This window comes from Hemicordylus capensis, chromosome 3, assembly GCF_027244095.1.
Source record: "Hemicordylus capensis ecotype Gifberg chromosome 3, rHemCap1.1.pri, whole genome shotgun sequence".
In the NCBI taxonomy this organism is placed as follows: domain Eukaryota; kingdom Metazoa; phylum Chordata; class Lepidosauria; order Squamata; family Cordylidae; genus Hemicordylus; species Hemicordylus capensis.
In genome coordinates this window covers 57,227,639-57,248,049 of record NC_069659.1, presented here as the reverse complement: position 1 = coordinate 57,248,049, position 20,411 = coordinate 57,227,639, and the positions used below count along the sequence as shown (strand labels likewise).

The following is a 20,411-nucleotide window of genomic DNA, read 5'->3' as shown; positions in this document are numbered from 1 at the left end:
TGACAGAGGAAGTGTGACTCTGTTTGTCCTTTTGGACCTCTCGGCGGCTTTCAATACTATCAACCACAGTATCCTTCTGGAGCGTCTGAGGGGGTTGGGAGTGAAAGGCACTGCTCTGCAGTGGTTCCGCTACTACCTCTTGGGTAGGTTCCAGATGGTGTCCCTTGGAGACTGCTGTTCTTCAAAATCTGAACTTATGTATGGTGTCCCTCAGGGTTCCATATTGTTTCGGATGTTGTTTAACATCTACATGAAACCACTGGGAGAGATCATCAGGAGATTTGGTGCAGGGTGTTATCAGTATGCTCATGACACTCAAATCTGTTTCTCCATGTCAGCATCATTGGGAGAAGGCATAACTTCCCTAAATGCCTGTCTGGAGTTGGTAATGGGCTGGATGAGTGATAACAAACTGAGACTGAATCCAGATAAGACGGAGGTACTCATTGTGCAGGGTCGAAACTCGGGAGATGATTTTGATCTGCCTGTTCTGTGACCCCATGGTCACACTTCCCCAGAAGGAACAGGTATGCAATCTGGGGGTGCTTCTGGATCAGAGTCTCTCCCTGGTGTCCCAGGTTGAGGCAGTGGCCAGAGGTGCCTTCTATCAGCTTCGGCTGATATGCCAGCTGCATCCGTTTCTTAAGATTGATGATCTCAAAACAGTGGTACATCTGCTGGTAACCTCCAGACTGGATTACAGTAATGAGCTCTATGTGGGGCTGCCCTTGTATGTAGTCCGGAAACTACAGTTGGTTCAGAATGCGGCAGCCAGGCTGGTCTCTGGGTCATCTAGGAGAGGCCATACTACTCCTGTATTGAAGGAGTTACACTGGCTGCCGATATGTTTCCAGGCAAAATACAAGGTGTTAGTTATAATCTATAAATCCCTAAAAAGCTTGGGCCATGGGTATTTAAGCGAACATCTTCTTCTTCTTTATGAACCCCACCACCCATTGAGATCATCAGGAGAGGTCCGTATGTATTTGCCACCAGCTTGTCTGGTGGCTACTCAGGGACGGACCTTCTGCATTGCTGCCCTGAGGCTTTGGCATGCACTCCCTAGTGAAATAAGAGCCTCCCCATCTCTGACAATTTTAAAAAAGTCTTTAAAGATGCATCTGTTCACCCAGGCTTTTAACTGATACTCTTTTGATTGTTTTTAATGTTGTTTTAGAATATTGTTTTTTTTAAAAATTAAACTGTTGTGTTTTAAATTTCTTGTTTCTGTTTTTAACTAACGTTTTAATGTTTTTATCTTGTAAACCGCCCAGAGATGTAAGTTTTGGGAAGTATTAAAATACGTTAAATAATAAACAAACAAACAAATACCTTAGGAAATGAACAGGAAATTTAGATTAAATTATGAGCATATAGTTAGGCTGTGAATCATAGATACTGCATCCTCAGCATGTTGAACTACTATGATTGATGTAGATTGTATTGACTTCAGTTCCTTATTATACCAGCTGAGAAAAAATATATTTTGTTTCTCACCACAAACATTTGCTTTAACTAAATACTCTTAGGAGTATTTAGGAGACAAAAGAAGTCAAAAGATTTATTTTTTACAAGTACTGAGGATGCCTCATGCTATATTCTCCAAAACAGCTGTGATGCAAACTGAAGAGCAATTGCTGTGGACTGATGATAGGAGTTGTTTGCCTTTCTCACAGTGGACTTCATTTGTCTATGGGGGTGTGCACGGAACCAGATGGTCCAGTTCAGTTCGAGTGCAGACTGGACCAGAACCGGTCCAGGCCAGTTCAGTCCGGCACCCACTTAAACCCCCCCAGTTCCATTTGGTTCAGGGGTGGTGTTCCTGGAATATATATATATATATATATATATATATATATATATATATATCCCCCTTCGGGGGAGTTGTTGAAGGTGATGGTGGTGTCCACGGAGGTTCTCCTTCCCCTTGCTGGCCTCGTTTTATGCCATCACCAGTACTGTTCAGGCCTTCCACCTTTAGTGTGGTGACCCAGGCCATGCAGAGTCCAATTGTGCAGCCATGGCAGCCTCCAAAATGGCCACTGTGCCCGAGTGGAAAAAATTAATATATATATATTTTTAATGGCCACCAAAAGCAAAATGGCCATTACGCATGCTCAAATGGCCTCTGTGAGGCCTGGCATGGCCTAGGGCCTCACAGAGGCCATTTGAGCATGCGTGGTGGCCATTTTGTTTTCAGAGGCCATTTTTAATTATTTTAATTTTAAAAAATGTCTGCCGTGCATACTCTCATGGTCCCTGTGAGGCCCTAGGCCTTGCCAGGCCTTGCAGAGGCCATTTGAGCATGTGTGGTGGCCTCCAAAATGGCCCCCATGCCGATCTTTGCAGGCCCAAACAGGCCTGAAAGTCAGCTAGGGATGGGCTGAGGCAGTGAATTAAGAGGCCAGTGGGGGGGAGGGGGAACCTTTGCAGACATCCCCCCCCCCCGCGGCCTTTAGGAAGCCCCCCAAAGGGGCTACAGGTGATTTTTAATTTTTTTTAAAAAAAATCATGAACAGGGAAGGTGAGTTTGGTTTGGACCTGCCAGACCGGGAGGGTTCAATTCTAACCTGAACCCCCAGACCCTCGAACCAGTTCGCACATCCCTATCAAAAAGGCCCTCTTTCTGGTAGCCACCCACCTGATTTCATTTGGCAGGGGCACCCAGAGGAGGGCCTCCAAAGAAGATCTTAAAGTCTGGGTAGGGACATATGGGGCAAGGTAACCCAGTCCCAAGCCATTTAGAGCTTTAAAGGTATAAAAAGAATAAAAATAAAATAAAAAGAATGGCTCCCCTTCAAAGCTCTGCTCTCTGTACTTCCTGTGTCTCCCAGAAGAGCCAGTGGTGGTTAGAGTGACTTGGAACAGGTAGACCCATGTTCATATCCCTACTGAACCATAAATTGTTCTAGTTTATCCTACATCACAGAGTTGTTAGGAAGGTAAACCTTGTACACAACTATAAGCTCCTTAAAGGAAAGGTGGAATAGAAATGAAATTAACAAAAATGAATAGCTCCACTGCCATTAACAGCATCTGCTCTGTGAGAAGCACAGAATTAGTAGGCTCAGAATCAGACCATATACTTGTCTTCTGCACTTTCTTAAGCCTAACACATGGGTAGTGGGGTCCTGAGGATAAGGACACCATAGGATAAGCTGTAGGACATACAATAAGGTCAATTCACACAATTAAAAACTGTGTTTCCACCCAGGTTTGGGAGCTGTGTGTGCTCCCAGTTTTCAGTTGTGTGGAAGCCAGTTAAGAGGAAAACCAGGGTAGAAGTGATTGTATGGAAGCAAGGTAGGAGGAAAAACTACCCAGGTTTTTCTCCTACCTTGCTTCCACACAACCGCAAATTGGGAGCACACAGAGCTCCCAAACCCAGGTAGAACAAAGTTTCTGATTGTTTCAATGACATCATTATCTGATGTTTGATCTCTACTACCACTTTGTTACCTCCTTTGACTATTTTTAGTAATTAGCATTGGGCTGGTTTAGATAAAGAGTGGCGTCGTGGTCACTCAAGGACATGCCAACATGATCTCGGCATATTCTTGTGAAGGGCAATCATCTGAATTGCCCCTCTACCAATGTTACAAAACAGGGTTTCTAGTATGTGTAGAAGGGCAATTAGGATGATTACCGCTTACATGAGATTAAAAGACGTGCCAAGATCGCATCAGCACTTTTTTGAGTGACTGTGGCACAGGCACATTCAGGCCATAGCCCTAACAATGTTAACACATGTAAGGGCTGCTGCAGGCTACTCTTCATCTACACCAACTCAATGCTAAATTGACTAATTTAGTAATTATTGCTGCTGCTCTCCTTGGCTGAATTGTATGATTGCTGTCTTATCTTTTAGGCTGGTCTTAGATTTTTGTACACAGGTTCATAGGATGAAGAGCAGTATATAAATTGCTTCCTTTCTCGAGTACCTTATAATCTAAATGCAGAGGTGAAGAGGAGACACATTGTAAGGAAGGGAAACGATTTCTTTTTAATTTGAAATATGTATATATCTATTACATATTTTGAAGAATTTGTGCAAAATAAAGTAATACTTCCCGATGACATACAGATACCAAATTTTTGATGAACAATCCTGCCAAATTAGCATAATGCACTACTTTTTATGCCAGAATATGCTCAAGGAAAGTTTTTAAAATGTATTTTTTCAGAAGACATTCTGAATGTAATCATATTTTAACTGTTTTTGTTATCAACAGATTTTTAACACTCAATAATCAGATCAATAATTGAAAAGTGATATCATGCCCAAGAAAAGCAGATCTTTCTCAGATTTGAATGTTCTATTATTTATATTTACCATATATGGTCATTATTCAATAAAATGAATAATGTTTGAAGTTGAAATCCTACAAATGTCAAACTGTTGTTTTACTTCCCTTTTGCAGGCACCTTCATAAAAAATCCTATTACATATATTACATTTCTTGGATGTTCCTATATGTACAATTTACAAAAAAATGATTTTGCCCAGTCAACAATGGGCCTTACTTACTGGTCCCTTATATTATATGGGATAACTGCAAGCAAAGGTAGCTGTACCTCCTTGGGCTTTATTTTTAGTTGTGGATGAGGAGTGATGGGATAAGTTTAGGCTTCAGAAAACAGAGGGCACTATGGCGCATATTTCACCCTGGAAACAGCTGGCTGCCATGAGTAACCAGGCTCAGTCAACCTGCGTGCCTGAAACCCAGCTGACTGTGTGACATTCAGTTTCTTTACAGGATTGCCTGCAGGAGAATCACATGAGATGCTTGGTATTTGGCAGGTCACCTCAAACTACATAAAGGACAGAGTTTAACTACAGGCCTTCACTGAACCATCTGTTGCACATAATGATCCTTATACTTGCCCTGATCACCTCCCACCAAAAAAATTTGATTTGTCTAGGATAACCAGAATTGTATAAAGCAAACTGATACAAATAAGTTGTATTAAATGATCAGCTGTTGTTTTTAAACTGTAGATTTTAATTTTCGTTTGGAGCTTGTCAAATAATCATACAAGTCACTAAAACAGGTATCATTTAAACCCCTGGAGCTATGCTAACTTTATACCACTTACTGAGGTCATTCACATAATCAAAAACTGTGGTCTACCCGGGTTGGGGAGCTGTGTGTGCTCCCAATTTTCAGTTGTGTGGGAGCAAGAGGAAAACCTGGGTAGAAGTGATTGGTGGAAGCAAAGTAGTGGGGGGAAAGCTACCCAGGTTTTCCTCCTACCTTGCTTCCACACAACTGAAAATTGCAAGTACATATAGCTTCCCAATCTGGGTAGGACACAGTTCCCACCCAGCCTAGTCCCACTCCCAAGCCCAGCTCTTAGCTGAGGTTAAGGGAGTAAGTGTGGATTGTGTGGCTCTTTGGACTTCATGGAGCCCAAGGAGACACAGAGGGAGGCACCTAGAAAGCCTGTCAGGGGAATCCCCCATGGCATTGTGCTCATCGTGCAATGCCTTCTGGTATATCTGGAGGCTTGCAAAACAAGTCCCAGGTTCTGTTGACAGTGATCTGTGCTGCTCCCGGCAGAGCGTGTTGTGTGGGTGCATGGCTCACATGCCAAAAAAGCAACCATTGATTGTCTGGGGCAAGGTAGTTTAAACCCTGCCTCCCCGCTGCCCGCCCAAATGCCTGCCCACATGGTCGTGTAAATAGCCCCTTTGATTGTGTGAATGACCTCACTATGTTGTTCACAAAACAGTTAGTGGTATTATATGGCATAGCAATTGGTGGCTTGAGTCCCTGTGTGGTGCAGCAGAAAGAACGGGCCAGATCAGACTATACCTTTCCAGCTTATGCAATTAAAGGGGGATACTGTATACCAAGGGTGTGCCCATCATGACGTCTTTCATAGACATCCTGGCAATCTCCTGTCAATTTCTTTATCACATGGGGGGATCTGGGGGAAACCAACACCTCTGCAGCTTACCCAGAATCTGCTGGTATCTCCCTCTCACCAGCAGCTGTTCCAGTTATGTTTCCATAAAAATCATAACATTTCCAGCTCTTTTGGAAAGAGATGTGATAAAATAAAACAATACCTGCAATTAGGCTGCCTCCCCTCCAACTGCTGATGAGTTCAGACCTTCCAGACACTATCAAAATATAAAATAATTGTGTCATCTAAGACTCATATTCTTCATTTTCTCCACTTTATTTGTTTGCTTTCAACATTTATGACCCACTTTTCAGTAAGATACATTTCAAAGCAGCTTACAACTAAAAACAAGCATAAACACACAAAATAAATGACAGTTAGAAACAGCAGTTTCAATAATATGTAAAAGTTAGCATAAATCAGATCACAGTACAGAGCTAAAAACCATCAGAAATAAACAGGTTTCCAATATCCACTTAAAAGCAGGGAATTAGTTGCAGTTACCACTAAGAAGACCCCACTTCTAGTAATCACCAGTCTCACATCTGATAGTGGCAGTGGTAGTCTGAAGAACAAGCCATTCTCAAGGGCTGGGAAGAAGGGTGTGGGAGCAGATGGTCCTTAAGGTAACCAGGTCTCAAGATGTTTAGGGCTTTAGAGAACAAAGAAAGAATTTGGAATTGGGCCCAGAGGCATACTGGTAACCAGTGCAGTCAAGCCAGAAGAGATGGGATATGGTTCAAGGAACTTGCTCTAACCAATAGTCTGGCTGCTCTATTTTGTATCTGCTGAAATTTCTGGACCATCTTCAAAGACAGCCCCACATACAGAGGTCATTCACACAATCAAAAACTATGTTCTACACAGGTTTGGGAGCTGTGTGTGCTCCCGACTTCCAGTTGCATGGAAAGAAGGTAGGAGGAAAACCTGGGTAGAAGTGATTGTTTAGAAGCAAGGTAGGAGGGAAACCTGGGTAGCTTTTCCTCCTACCTTGCTTCCACACAATCACTTCTACCCAGGTTTTCCTCCTACCTTGCTTCCACACAATCACTTCTACCCAGGTTCTCCTCTTACCTTGCTTCCACACAACTGAAAATTGAGAGCGCACACAGCTCCCAAACCTGGGTAGAACCCTATTTTTGATTGTGTGAATGGCCTCTCATTCTTTGCAATAGTTTAATTTGGATCTAACCAGAATCGCACAAGCAAATGGCCATGGAGCAGAGCAGTAGTCTCTAGTACCAACTTCTGGAATCAGTCTAGGAGATAAGACTGGAACCACCATAAAATGGTGTCCCCAGGTCTCATTCTCTGAGATATCCCATAAGAAGACCATGAGGCGATTCTCACGACTGCTGGAAAGTGGGCTAAGGGAGCCAAGCCAGCTTTCCTATGGTCATGTGCTGCCACGGGAGCCATGGCTCCTGGAAGCAAACCTCGGTAAGTCCCCCCCTTAAAAGAGATTAGCGGAGTGAGCGCTCTACTAACCCCATCTAGTTGATCATGTGCCGCCGCGGTGCATCTCAGTGCTGCAGTGACACACAAGTCGGCATCTGACTGGGAGGCTACAACAGGCCTCTTGGCCTCAGGGGTCTTGCCCAGATGCCCCGCACACTCATGCAGGGCATCCTGGGATTTCTATACAAATACATACATACACACCTCTTCACACTTCACTTTGTTCGTGTGAAGCAGCTCCATGTTTAATGGTACTAACAACCACTAAGAGGTGAAGGGGAATCAACAGAGTCTCATTTCTCTTGTCTATCCTGCAATGTAGGTCATCCACCAGAGTGTCCAAAGCAGTTTAAGTCCCAAAATCTGTTCAGAGGCCAGTTTGGAAGTCATGCTATTAATCAGTTATGTCCAAAACGAACTGGGATGTCACCACTTGTCCTAAGATCTTACTCAAGAGTAGTAAATTCAAGCCATAATCTTCTTTATATATATATTTCACTAAGACATACCCATGGCTAATCCCATGCATGGCAGCTCTTGCAAGAGTTCGAAGAGCTGCCGGATAGCCATGCGTGGAAGGGGGAAAAATGGCGGTGGCTAGCCAGCTGGCTGGCAGGGGTGTGTGTGCCAAAAATAGCAACAGTGGTGGGAGGCAGAAGGAGGAGGCGGGGACAAATGGGTGACGGGGACAGATGGGCAACAGGGACAGATGGGCAACAGGCAGAAGAAAGAGGCAGCAATAGACGGGCGATGGGCAGAAGGAGGAGGTGGCAATGGGCAGGCAGGGGACAGAAGGAGGTGGTAGCAGGTGGGCAGATGGAGGAAGAAGGAGGTGGCTGGGTAAGGGAAGAAGAAGGTTGCAATGGGCAGGCAACAAAATGGTGACAGCGGGTGGGACCATGGTGACAGGCAACAGGCCACAAACTAGAGGCGCAGATGCTCTGCACCCGGCCCAGCTAATTATCCATATTGCCCAACTCTCAGGAGGGCTTCTCATTTAAAGACACACCACTGCCTGCTTTAAGGCAGTGGGAACACTCATTCCCTCAGAGACATTAACAACATCAGCAACCCAGTTCTCCAGCTCAAGTCTAGCACATTTTAATAGTCATGATGGGTGGAGTCAAAATAACAAATGGTTGGCCTTAGTCTACAAAATAGTCAGTTACATCTTCAAATAGAACAAGCTGAAAGGTATCCATGGTAATAGATCAACAATCTGTGAGCTACTACAGATCTATTACAGAGCATCTATAACAGAATTGTGAGCTATTGCTGTGTTTGGGGTACATGTTTTAATATGTTTGTTTCACTTTGTGTGAAATATGTGGGGGGTGATGGGTGAAGGATTTTGCTTTGGGGTAGAGGGTAGATTCCCATTCCATTCAGTCCTTTGAATGATATTATACTATGAGGTCATTCACACAATAAAAAGCTGTGTTCTATCCGGTTTGGAAGCTGTGTGTGCTCCCAATTTTTAGTAATGTGGAAGCAGGGTAAGAGGAAAATCTGGGTAGAAGTGATTGTATGGGATGAAAAGCTACCCATGTTTTCCTCCTACCTTGCTTCCACTCAACTAAGAACTGGGGGCACACAGCACACACAGTTCCCAAACCGGGGTAGAACACAGTTTTTGATTGGGTGAATGGCCTCTATATTTTTCTTTTAATGGAGAGATTGTAACTTCCCATTTGCTTAGCAGTAAACATTTTAAAAAACAGTTTTCCTGATGTATATTATATCCTCAAAATTTGGCAAGAGGAGGCTCAAGAACAACAAACAAAGCAAAAGAATAAACTGTTTTAAAAGCATAATGGAGAAGCAAGAACAATACAGATTTTTGAGTAACACCATTTAAAAATGGTTATAACCTTGAGAAAATGAAAAGGTCACAGCTTAAGACTTTCTGCCAAAAAAAAAAAAAATCCAAAAAAACCTCACCTTAAAACCAGGATTTACAAATCAACCAAACGAATCAGTCATATTATTAATAATCTAGATATTTCTACCCAAAATAAAAAGCACTGAGTTTCAGATCAGCTGCATAACTTAGAAAAAATGTAAGCTGTAAATCAGAAACATGAACTGCCTATCTATCATGTCTTACCTTTTATAAATCAGCCATCTTCATGAAGCAGTTGCCAGCCCAGGAGATCATCCTGCCATTGAACAAACAAGCCAGTGCTAGATACATAAATAACTGACATGAACCGCAAATCTCCTGACCACCACCCACATGTTTAATAAATCAGAAACTCAGCACATACATGTGCATTTAAGAAACCTTATTCTGAAAAATTTAGCAAACTATACATCAAACCATTCCAAGTATACATACACAGTAAGGAAGATGCTGTAGGGGGAAAAATATTCAAAACAGCCATAGAAAAATGCAAATCTTTGCAGTGGTATAGCAGCATTTTACCACTAAATCCCTAAACCACTTGCATCAGAGAGACTCACAGACTTCAAGAAAATCTCTCCTTTATTCCCCTTCTCCACAGTCTTCTTCCCACAGACAACAAGACCTCTTTCCAATTGGGCTTTTGTAAAATGGCAACTCCCCTTACACTGTGTAGTCTTACTGTTACAACTAGGGATGTGCACGGAACTGGCAAGGGCTGGTTTGACGGCAGTGGGGAGTATGGCTTTAAGGGCAGGGGTGGGTGCACTTACTTTCCCCCCATCTGTGTTTCCCCCACCGGCGTGTGAGTATGTAAGAGCCTGTCAGGGTGGCAGCATACCGGATGTCACTGGAAGTAACAATGGCTGCTGTGTGCATCACTCACATGTGCACATGTCGCATGCACTCACCCAACGTGCACACATGAGTAACATGCACAGCCACCGTTGCTACTTCCAGTGACATCCTGTAAACGGTGGCATGGGGTGTCAGGGAGGTACGCTGCCGCCCCAACAGTCTCTTACATACTCGCGTGCCGGTGGGGGGAAACACGGGGAGTAAGTGCACCCACCCCCACCCTTAAAGCCATACACACCCCTGCCGTCGAGCTTCAAACCGGCCCCGTATTCGAACCTGTCCGGAGGCCCATAAAATTGCCTCTGAATAGGTTCATGCACATCTCTAGTTACAACTGCCATCAGAGCTCAGATACAGGAGTTCCAGGAAGTGTGAGGAATTTCTTGGAAAGCATGACTCAATTGTCCTCCTTCATGGACCATCACACTTAAGTGGGCTTCACTGTGTAATCTCACTGGTAAAGTGTATACTTATGGGGTCACTGTGTAATCTCACTGGTAAAGTATATACTTACGGGGTATGATTTCAGTATATGACACCACATCAGTGAGTTTATAAGAGATGGGCCAGCATTAATAGCTTCCGCTCTGCTCCATCTATGTCCCTTGAAGTTAGAAAAGATGACATCTCTGTGCTTTTACCATATTGCAAAGCACTACTTGGAGCTCATTGCTTTCTCGTCCCACACTGAACTGAAGTCCGGACTTTCAGTTGGAATGACTGGATCCATCCTCATACAAGAACACCCACTGCACCTTTTCAGGATTCTGCATCATGGGGACATATTTGGGATGGTCAGCCCTTTTTAAAATATGAAGCCACGCACAATGTGCAGTTCAAAATAAAAATAAAAATAAATTACAAAAATAATAAATGATAAATTACAAATAATAAATTACAAAATGTCCAGTTGTAAAATACAAGTCATAGCAGAAATTACATTGGTATTTGATATAGAAAGTGACTGATAACAATGAGAAAAATGAAGTGAGCAGACTCCTCTAGAACCCAGACCTTAAGCATACTTCTAGAACCCTTGACCCCAAGCATACTTGGGGAGAAACTGGAAAGAAAACAGGTTTCCCCTCACTTTGTTTTCCGGGACAGGGAGGAGCCTGGTTTTCCAGGGGGAAATGCTGTTTCCCTCCAGTTTTTTTTTCCAGGCCTTCACATTTCTAAGCATACCCATATCTCCTCCTCATGCCAAAAACACTTTCCTTAGATTTCACTGCTGCTTCCCTACAGAGTTTTCCCCAATGAATATAACACTGTTCTGCAATAGTGCTGCCAAATTCCTAGTTCTGAGGATTTCCTCCCTCTTGTGTAGACTTCTAAATGTCATGTAATGTGACTCTATTTACTTACTTATTTACTTACTTACTTTCTTTCTTACTTATCGCCCAGAACACACAGCTCTGGGCAGTGTACAACAAAAAATAATACAGATCTAACAAAATTAAAAATGATTAAAACATTAAACTCATTTAAAACTCACCATTAAAAACTATTAAAACTGTAAATCTAATTAAAAGCCTGGGTGAATAAATGTGTTCTCAGACGTCAGTGCCATTTTAAAAGTTGCCAGAGATGGGGAGGCTCTTATTTCAATAGGGAGTGCATTCCAAAGCCCAGGGGCAGCAATGGAAAAGGCCTGTCCCTGAGCAGCCACCAAATGAGCCAGTGGCAACCGTAGATGAACCTGTCCAGACGATCTGAACAGGCGATGAGGCTCATGGCAAAGAAGATGTTCTCTTAAACACCCAGGGCCTAAGCCAGGGCTGCTCAACTTCGGCCCTCCTGCAGATGTTGGTCTACAACTCCCATAATCCCTGACTATTGGCCACTGTGGCTGGGGATTAAAGGGGGTTGTAGTCCAAAAACAGCTGGAGGGCCTAAGTTGAGCAGGCCTGGCCAAAGCTGTTTAGGGCTTTATAGGTAATAACTAGCACCTTGTATTTTGCCCAGAAACTTATTGGTAGCCAGTGTAGCTCTTTCAACACAGGAATAATATGGCCTCTCCAAGATGACCCAGAGACCAACCTGGCTGCCGCATTCTGTACAAGCTGCAGTTTCCAGACTATGTACAAACACAGCCCCCCACATAGAGCTCATTGCAGTAATCCGGTCTAGAGATTACCAGCATATGTACCACTGTTTTGTGGTTGTTCATCTCAAGAAATGGACACAGCTGGTGTGTCAGCCAAACCTGAATGAAAGCATCTCTGGCCACCGCCTCAACCTGGGACACCAAGGAGAGGTTTGGGTCCAGAAACACTCCCAGATTGTGTACCTGTTCCTTCTAGGGGAACATGACCCCATCCAGAACCAGCGGATTAAAATCGTCTCCTGAGCTCCAACCCTGCACAATAAGCATCTCCATCTATCTGGATTCAACCTCAGTTTGTTATCCCTCATCCAGCCTATCACCGCCTCCAGTCAGGCATTTAGGAAGGTTATGCCTAACCCTCATGAGGCTGACATGAAGAAATAGATTTGGGTGTCATCCGCATTGGGTGACACCCTGTTCCAAATCTCCTGATGATCTCTCCCACTGGCTTCGTGTAGATGTTAAACAATACTGGAGACAATATGGTGCCCTGAAGGACACCATACCAAAGTTCAGATTTTGAAGAGCAGTCTCCAAGAGACACTATCTGGATTCTTCCCGAGAGGTAGAAGCAGAACCACTGCAAAGCAGTGCCTCCCACCCGCAATCCCCTCAGAAGGATACCATGGTTGATAGTATCAAAGGCCACTGAGAAATCCAAAGGGACCAACAGAGTCACACTCCCTCTGTCAATTCCAAATTGGAGATCATCCATCAGGCCATCCAAGGCAGAATCCACCCCCATAGCCCACCCAAAAGATCTTATTTCAAGAGGGAGTACATTCCAAAGCCCAGGGGTAACAACAGAGAAGGCCTGTCCCTGGGTAGCCACCAGATGAGCTACCATAGACCAAGTATGTGTTCACAGACAAAGAAAACGCAGAGGTGTGTGTTGGGTGGCTTGCAAATGCTACATGCGCAAAGTTCACTCACAAACCATTGTGAAGTTCAGAATTTTCCTTTTAAAAATGCCCTGGTGTCATCCCTAATGTTTCATGGTTCCCAATTATTCAGTATGCTGTATAAAAATGACAGTACCTTGTTGGCAACAGCACTGTTCTCTACAAATGCCTAGACCTTTCCAAAGACAGGTGTGCTGCGTGATGATATTTCTGATTCATCCCTATGCCTCCCTTTCAGTTCCTTGCCCAAACTTTTTCCTGTTGCTACAGGGCCAGCAGACCCTTGTCTTGTGCCAAGAATGGCAGGAACAGCAGCAGGCTGTGGAGCAGCTGGCTCCCCATGATCAAGAGTAAATATACTTGAGGATGAAGAATGACATTCACTTACTGTGATTTCCCCCCCAAGTCAAAGGGCTTCCTTGAGGTCTATGCACCACTTGAATTCAGTTAATTGCTAGTTTTGTGAATTTAAGTGGGTTGTACACTTGAAATGCAGACCCTGCTTTGCCCTTCTTCAGAAAAATGAATTTCACCTTTAATGTATGACAAATGAAATATTAGATCTGCAGACATGAAAAATATTTTAAAAGGTCAGGAGTTATTACTGTGATAATAGTATAACTCTGTCCCTGGAAAAGACACCATTAGAGCACAATTTAGGTCAAGAAGACATGACACAGATAATTTTTGAAAGTGTTTTTTAAATGCTTTTTCATTAAAACATGGAACAACTCCATAAACCTTTTTCTCAGATGGGAAAACAGAAAAGAACCTGGAATATTTGCACAATTCTATACCTGTCTTACTTTAAGTAAAGGAAAATATTGGGAGCCTATTAAGGAGCAGCAGAGGACAAGACTGAACTGATCATGGGATTCACATCTTCATCTCTAAGGATTTGCATAGAAATTCAGAAGGGGCCATTCATACATCTGGGTAGGCAGGGAAGAGGACGGAGGGAAGGCTCAAGAAATCTCACCTTCCCCCCAAATAAGCCATGGAATGTTGGGATCTCTGATGATCCGTTGCTCCACCTGGCAGCATGAAGCTCTGGAGGCTGGGACAATGCATCCTGGCCTCCAGGAACCCCACAATGCACTGCACGCCAAGCACAGTACACTGGAGGATTCCCACAGGAAATGGAATGCTCTAGGTATTCATTTCTGTGTCTCCTCAAACTGAACAAAGCACAATGAACTAAACGCAGCCAAGGAGACACATGATCAGGAAGCCTGGGTTAAGGAAGTGATCACTCTCTGAACCACGACTAGGAGCTGGGCTAAAAAGCTTGGATAGGCGGCACTGCTATGCCAGGATTGGGCCTGATCCTGGTGATTCTAAGACACAGCCTAACCCAGGCTGGGCTTCCCTAGCCTTAGGTGGGTTGTATGTGGAATTTTTGTTTCACCAAACCAAACCAAACCAAACCAAACCAAACCAAACCAAACCAAAGGATCACAAAGGTTGATTCTTTCCCAGAAATACAAAGTTCAAACCACAACCAGTTACAGTTTACTGTTTTTCAGACTGAGTTCCTTTCCCCCAGCTTCTTCCTTGACAGTTAACTTCCAACTAACTCTACCACACAAACCTATAGAACTCCTCCTGTCAATCGAAGTTGCCATGCTTAACTCACTAACTCCCCCAGATCAAGCAGCATATAGAAATAAAAAACATTTTAAACTAAACATTTTATTTCTGAAAGTCAATTCTTCACAAGCCTAAACAACAAAGAATCATGTGGCACCTTATTTTGCTGATAAAGTGCCATAGTTCTCAGTTGTTTTTCCTGCAGCAGACTAACAAGGCTGAAACTGAAACTGTTTATAATCTGGTATTCTTCCTTTGGAGGATTATCGGGGGTCTTAAAGTAAAAATAAAGAAGGAGAGATAGTAGTTGCAGGCCTAAGGCTCTTCTAGATAAAAACTCATGCCACGATAAATAAGTTAGTCTTTAAGGTGCTGCTGTTTTCTTTCAGCTTGGTCCTAAACAGGATTACTGAGAAGTAAATACTATTGAGTATAATAAGACTTATGGCCTAGTAAGTGTGTTTAGGATTAATATTTAATATTAAATATGATTACTCTACACTGTCCCATTGAAATTAGATTGGAGACAAATAGGCATTATAACTGTGGTGGAATTGGCCATATTAACACATAACATGGAACCACAGGTCCAATGAACCCGCGGTTCCCTCCTCCTTCAGAATTCCTCCTTCAGAATTCCTTCAGAATTCCTGTCTGAATTCAGACATCATAGAGAGCTATCTCTCTGCAATCAGTGAGACTGCAGAGGAGGGGGAACTGGCTGTGTGGACTTCCTTCTGGCATGAAGAGCAGCCCAGACAGCCATTCACAGAGAGAGGGAGTGAGGAGCTTCCTCCCTCAAATCCCTCAAAATACAGTTAACGCAGCCTTCAGTTCCAAATTCAAACAACACACAGGCTGTGTGGAACCTTGGGTTGGGGAGATGAAACTCGTTGCAACCCAAGAATTGCAGTTAGAAATCTCAAATTGGAGCTACAAAATCAAAACTGAGGGTAGGTCACAATTTGGAACCGGAGTTGCAGACATTCAGACAACACAGTGAGGAAATCTCCCCCCTAAAACTCCAATTCTCTGTTATGTGCAAATGTGGCCTTTCTCTGCCCCAAAAATCCAAGCATCTCACAATGCAGTGAATGAGTCTTCCAACCACTTTCCCCATGCTTATGTCTATTTTCCTCCTTTGTTTCAAAGAAATATGCTTATGCATGTTTGCATAAAATGTGCATCAGATTTTCTTGCATCAGACTGCTCTTCTGAAATGTGTTCCTGTTTCTTGGGATCCTACTTTTTCATTAGTTCCCTAGCCAGGTAATGAGATGTTATTTACATCACTATTACTAAAGATGATGTTAAACAATGCTAACTTGGAGCAACTTACTTTTGATTCATAGCCATCACATATCATTGCCCTTAGGCACTAGAACAATTTTACAACAAACATCCTTTAGCCCTTAGGCACTAGAACATCCAATGTTGTGATCAGTTCAAATTGGATTTGTCAATTTACTTTCTTTCAGAATTGTAACATAATATTGACATTATTTAACTGAAGATCGTATGGATGTAAATCAAATACTAAACTAAAACTCTAAAATAAAGGCTGTGCTCCAAAAGTAAAAAATATGAATGCTGAAAGAAAAGGATATCATCAGATATCCTTGAATAATGGCACTTCTGACACTGGCACTCAATTAGTGTGACACAGTAGGGATTTAAACTTGTTTAATCCTGAGAATCGTAATTTTTGATTCTCAGGGTTTTTTAACAGAGAATTCTCAGCATTTCACCAAATTAAAATTCCCAGAATTGTTGGGTGGAGAGGCAATGAAAGTAAAATGGTACAAAACAGTTATAATAGAACAGGGGTTTCCAACCTGTGGTACTCCAGATATTGCTGAACTACAATTCCCATCACCCCCCACTATAATTTATGGTGGCTGGGACTGACGGGAGTTGTAGTTCAGCAACACCTGAAATCTAACAATCTTTTTAAGATTGTGAACCACCCAGGGACCTTTTGGCATGAGACAGAATAGAAATGTAATAAATGTAAGGAATGAATGAATGAATCTGGAGTACCACAGATTGGGATTTATCATAGAACATATTATATTCTTTGATCTTAACCAGTGATGAAAACTACTATGTCCTCTTTCACAGTATATTAAATGACCCTAGATTCTGCAGACATAAATAAACCCTGAGGGACACCATAAAAAAGATCTAACTTTGTAGAGAAGCATCTCCATCTTCTGAAATCTACCCAAGGTAAGAGTGGAACCACTGCAAAGCAATGACCCCTACATTCAGTCCTCCCAGAAGGCTACTATGCCCCCTACACCCAGGCAATCCAGAAGGATACTATGGTTGATGGTATAAAAAGCCACTGAGAGATCCAAAAGGACCAACAGTGTTACATTTCCTCTGTCAATTGCCCTTTGGAGATCATCCATCAGGCCAATAATTGCTGATGAAGATTATTTCTCCAGATCCTTGACCTTCTTAACCCCTGAAGGTACATTTTCCTTATCAATCCTGGACTCTGTTGTTCACTGCTGCCCACTGTAGCATGGCTCACATCTCACCACCACTTTTTTTCTTGTCCAGGAGAACCTGATCTTCCCTGGAAACAACTGAGGTCCTATTTTTGCAATTACCTCCTCACTAGATTTAAATCCAGCAACACAAAAGATTATATTGTTTTACTGCCTGGGCCCTGAAGGCTAAATAATATATACTCATTTGCCCTTTCCTGCCAAACTGGAAGGGGATGCCAACCTTTATAAAGCTGCCCTTCAAGCTTAGATGACCATTTCAACCCTACTTTGAATATGATTGTTGAATGTTAAAAGTTCTATTCTAGATTCCAACTGCCTAGTGAATCTATCAGTCAATGAGGTGGGTCTCATGATCAGTGAGACCCGCCTTGAGAGGGTTAGCGGGGAGAGCGGGCTTAGCCTGCTCTCCCCACAGACAAGCAGGAAGGCAGCCCTGGGCGGGCGGATCGGCCGCCCACACAACTGCAAGCGTGCAGGGCATGCTGGAGAGACCCCCAAGCCGGGAAGCTGCTTTTAAGCCTCCCAGTTGGGGGTCTACTTGTGAGTTGCTGTGGCGTGGACCCACGCCGTGGCAACACATGATCAAAACGCCCAGGTTAGTGGAGTGCTTGCTCCACTAACCTCAGCTAAGGGGAGGGGCATCCCAGCGGGTTACCTGCTTTGGTGAGACTGGGCTTGGCTGCGAGCCCGGTGGTTCTCACGGTCACACAAAATTGGGCTAGGCTCCCTTAGCCTGATTTTGTATGACTGTGAGAATAGCCTCAATATGTCACAACATTGTGTACCTTAAGTGTAACCTGTGAATTGGCCAACTTAACTGATGAAATAATCAGAGATCAGGTTTTAATGAAAACAAACAGCTCCAAACTGCATGAAAAACTGCTACTAGAGCAGAATCTAAAAGTTACAGAGATGGCTAGGAAGGTGCAACATACTCTTCACTGTGCCAAATCACTCTCTTTGGTATGCCAAAACTCACCTCCTGAAATCTAGGCTGTTCAGTCTTCCAAACCCATTTTTCTCATATGGCAGTGCCTCAGATAGTAGCGGCACACAAAAGGGAAGAGCTACCAATGTGGAAACTCTGCCCACAAAGACAATTTTGCTCACTGTCCTGCATGGATTGTCACTTGCAACCGGTGAAAGAAAATGGGACACTTTGCTAAGTGCAAATTCTGCAGTCCATTCCGTTACTGATTCACTACATGAGAAAGATGAGGCAGATGAACCACTGCCTGACAGCATTTTAAGTTGGCAGACTCAGAACCTGATCATGAAATGTGCATGCTGGCTCATTCTGGTTCTCCATACACTATCATTTCCCATCTACTTTACAAGAAACTCTTCACAACATCAGATCTGCACCTGCAGCCTTAGAGGACATACTGAAGAAGGAAAAGTGTATGTGTCTCAATATTGGAAAACACCAGAAAGATCTACAGATAGTGTTAGACCCAAATAACATGAAACCTGTATTACAGATGATGGAGTATCATCCATATGCTGATATGATTGCTGATTTCTCAAACATTTTTGCTGATACTCCTGGCCTTGCCATACACTTCAAACATTCAGATGAAGCCAAATGCAATACTTCTACAATACAAAGTGAGGATTACTAATAGCAAAAGAAATATATTTACTTGGATTCTCTCCTGAGATATTGATTGATAGCATGGGGTCATGAATATGCCAAGTTAGTCCTCAAAGACTCCTAGCTCTCACACACTAAAATGATCTAAGTTATGTTACAAATGAGTTTTACCTTGGGAACCAAAAATATAACTCAAAACCAGCTAGGTACCTTAACACGTTAACAGTGTCTAAGTATAGAAGAATGTTGCCTTTGGCATGTTTTAATTCTCTCCCGTCACTGGTTCTGGAATGTAGGTTTAAGCGGATTCCTTATGAAAAACGGATATGTCTGTGTTTATTTCTTGGCAATTTCAAGCAGGGATTGGCAGAGGTTTTGAGTGGCTGCTGGGCAGTGCACGGTGTTAAGCTAGGCTAACTCCCGCTGTAGCAGGTACAGTGTGGTTGGGGATAACATCTGAGGTTGGTGAGCACCTTCAGGTAGGTGTTTGGCTATAGTCTGGTCAACTCCCAACTCCCGAGAGGCTGTGCAGCTCAGGGAGATCTGGCCTGGACCAATCTACTCTGTCAGGCTAAGCTCCCCGGACATGCTGAGCGGCTACTGGGGGGTGTTGCTATGGCAGAGGCCTGGCCTTGGGTCAGTTAGGATGGGCAGCTCCTGTTTTAGAGCACTGGGGGCTGCCTGGAGCCAAGGTGCATCGCCCTATGCTATAGGCGAGGCATGTCCTGGTGGTGCATGCCTCTAGATACCGCACTGTAGGGGTGGAGAGCCAATCCCTGTTCTTTATTAGCATTGCTTTTGAAGTTGGTAAATAAATGGTGGCCCTTATTTACACCAACACCTTTGTATTTTTTGCCTTCTTGGGGTGCTGGGCAATATTTATTTATGTTTACAGTTATAAAAGTTACCAATTATGGTAACTTTTAATGATAACTTTTAATGTAATAATAATTTTAATGTAATAAGCATATAATTGACCTTAAAATATCTTGTAATATTTCTTTTTTTTTTTTTAATCACTCAACTTAACTGATTGGTTTTTCCTCTTTTTCACCACTAGATAGGTTCTTTGGGGCATCAGCTTTTCCTTTTATCTTTTGAAGCACAAGACTTTCCCTCTGTACTGTAACAGTATTTAGTATTTTAAAAATGTAATTCATTACCCACCAACCTGTACACTGTAGAGGTTGTATAGCTGCAGTGAGTCTATAGATACTGCATCTACAAACAGGTACCAAAAATAAATAAATATTTGGAAGCATGTCTATCTTAAATCAGGCCCATTAAGCTAAAGAAGATTTGGATTAATGGTTATTAAATCTGGAACACTACTACTTCCAAAATTTAAAAATCAATGCAGAATGATAAAGCATATTGATGTTTCTGCAATGTCTGTATACATTTTTAAATAGCCTTGATTAATGACCTGATAAAACTCATTTGTTAATTTAAGTAATGCTGGAGTTGCATGCTGAGCGATTTACTGGAGACGCAGCTTTTAAAGACCACAGAATAGCGGACTGAATGATTCAGCATTTTGAACAACAACATTTCTGCCATCTTCCCACAA

At 42.9% G+C, this 20,411-nt stretch overlaps 1 long non-coding RNA gene across 1 annotated transcript in view; it reads right to left on the bottom strand.

The window, feature by feature from the left end:
• LOC128349101 (uncharacterized) overlaps positions 1-17,504 on the bottom strand; it is a 50,128-nt gene extending 32,624 nt beyond the window's left edge. The window contains exons 1-3 of the long non-coding RNA XR_008318554.1: positions 17,468-17,504; positions 9,476-9,527; positions 6,074-6,127 (exon numbers count right to left, since the gene is read on the bottom strand). This is a non-coding gene — a long non-coding RNA (uncharacterized LOC128349101). The remainder of the gene's footprint in view (positions 1-6,073; positions 6,128-9,475; positions 9,528-17,467) is intronic.
• Between the last annotated feature and the right edge of the window lie 2,907 nt (positions 17,505-20,411).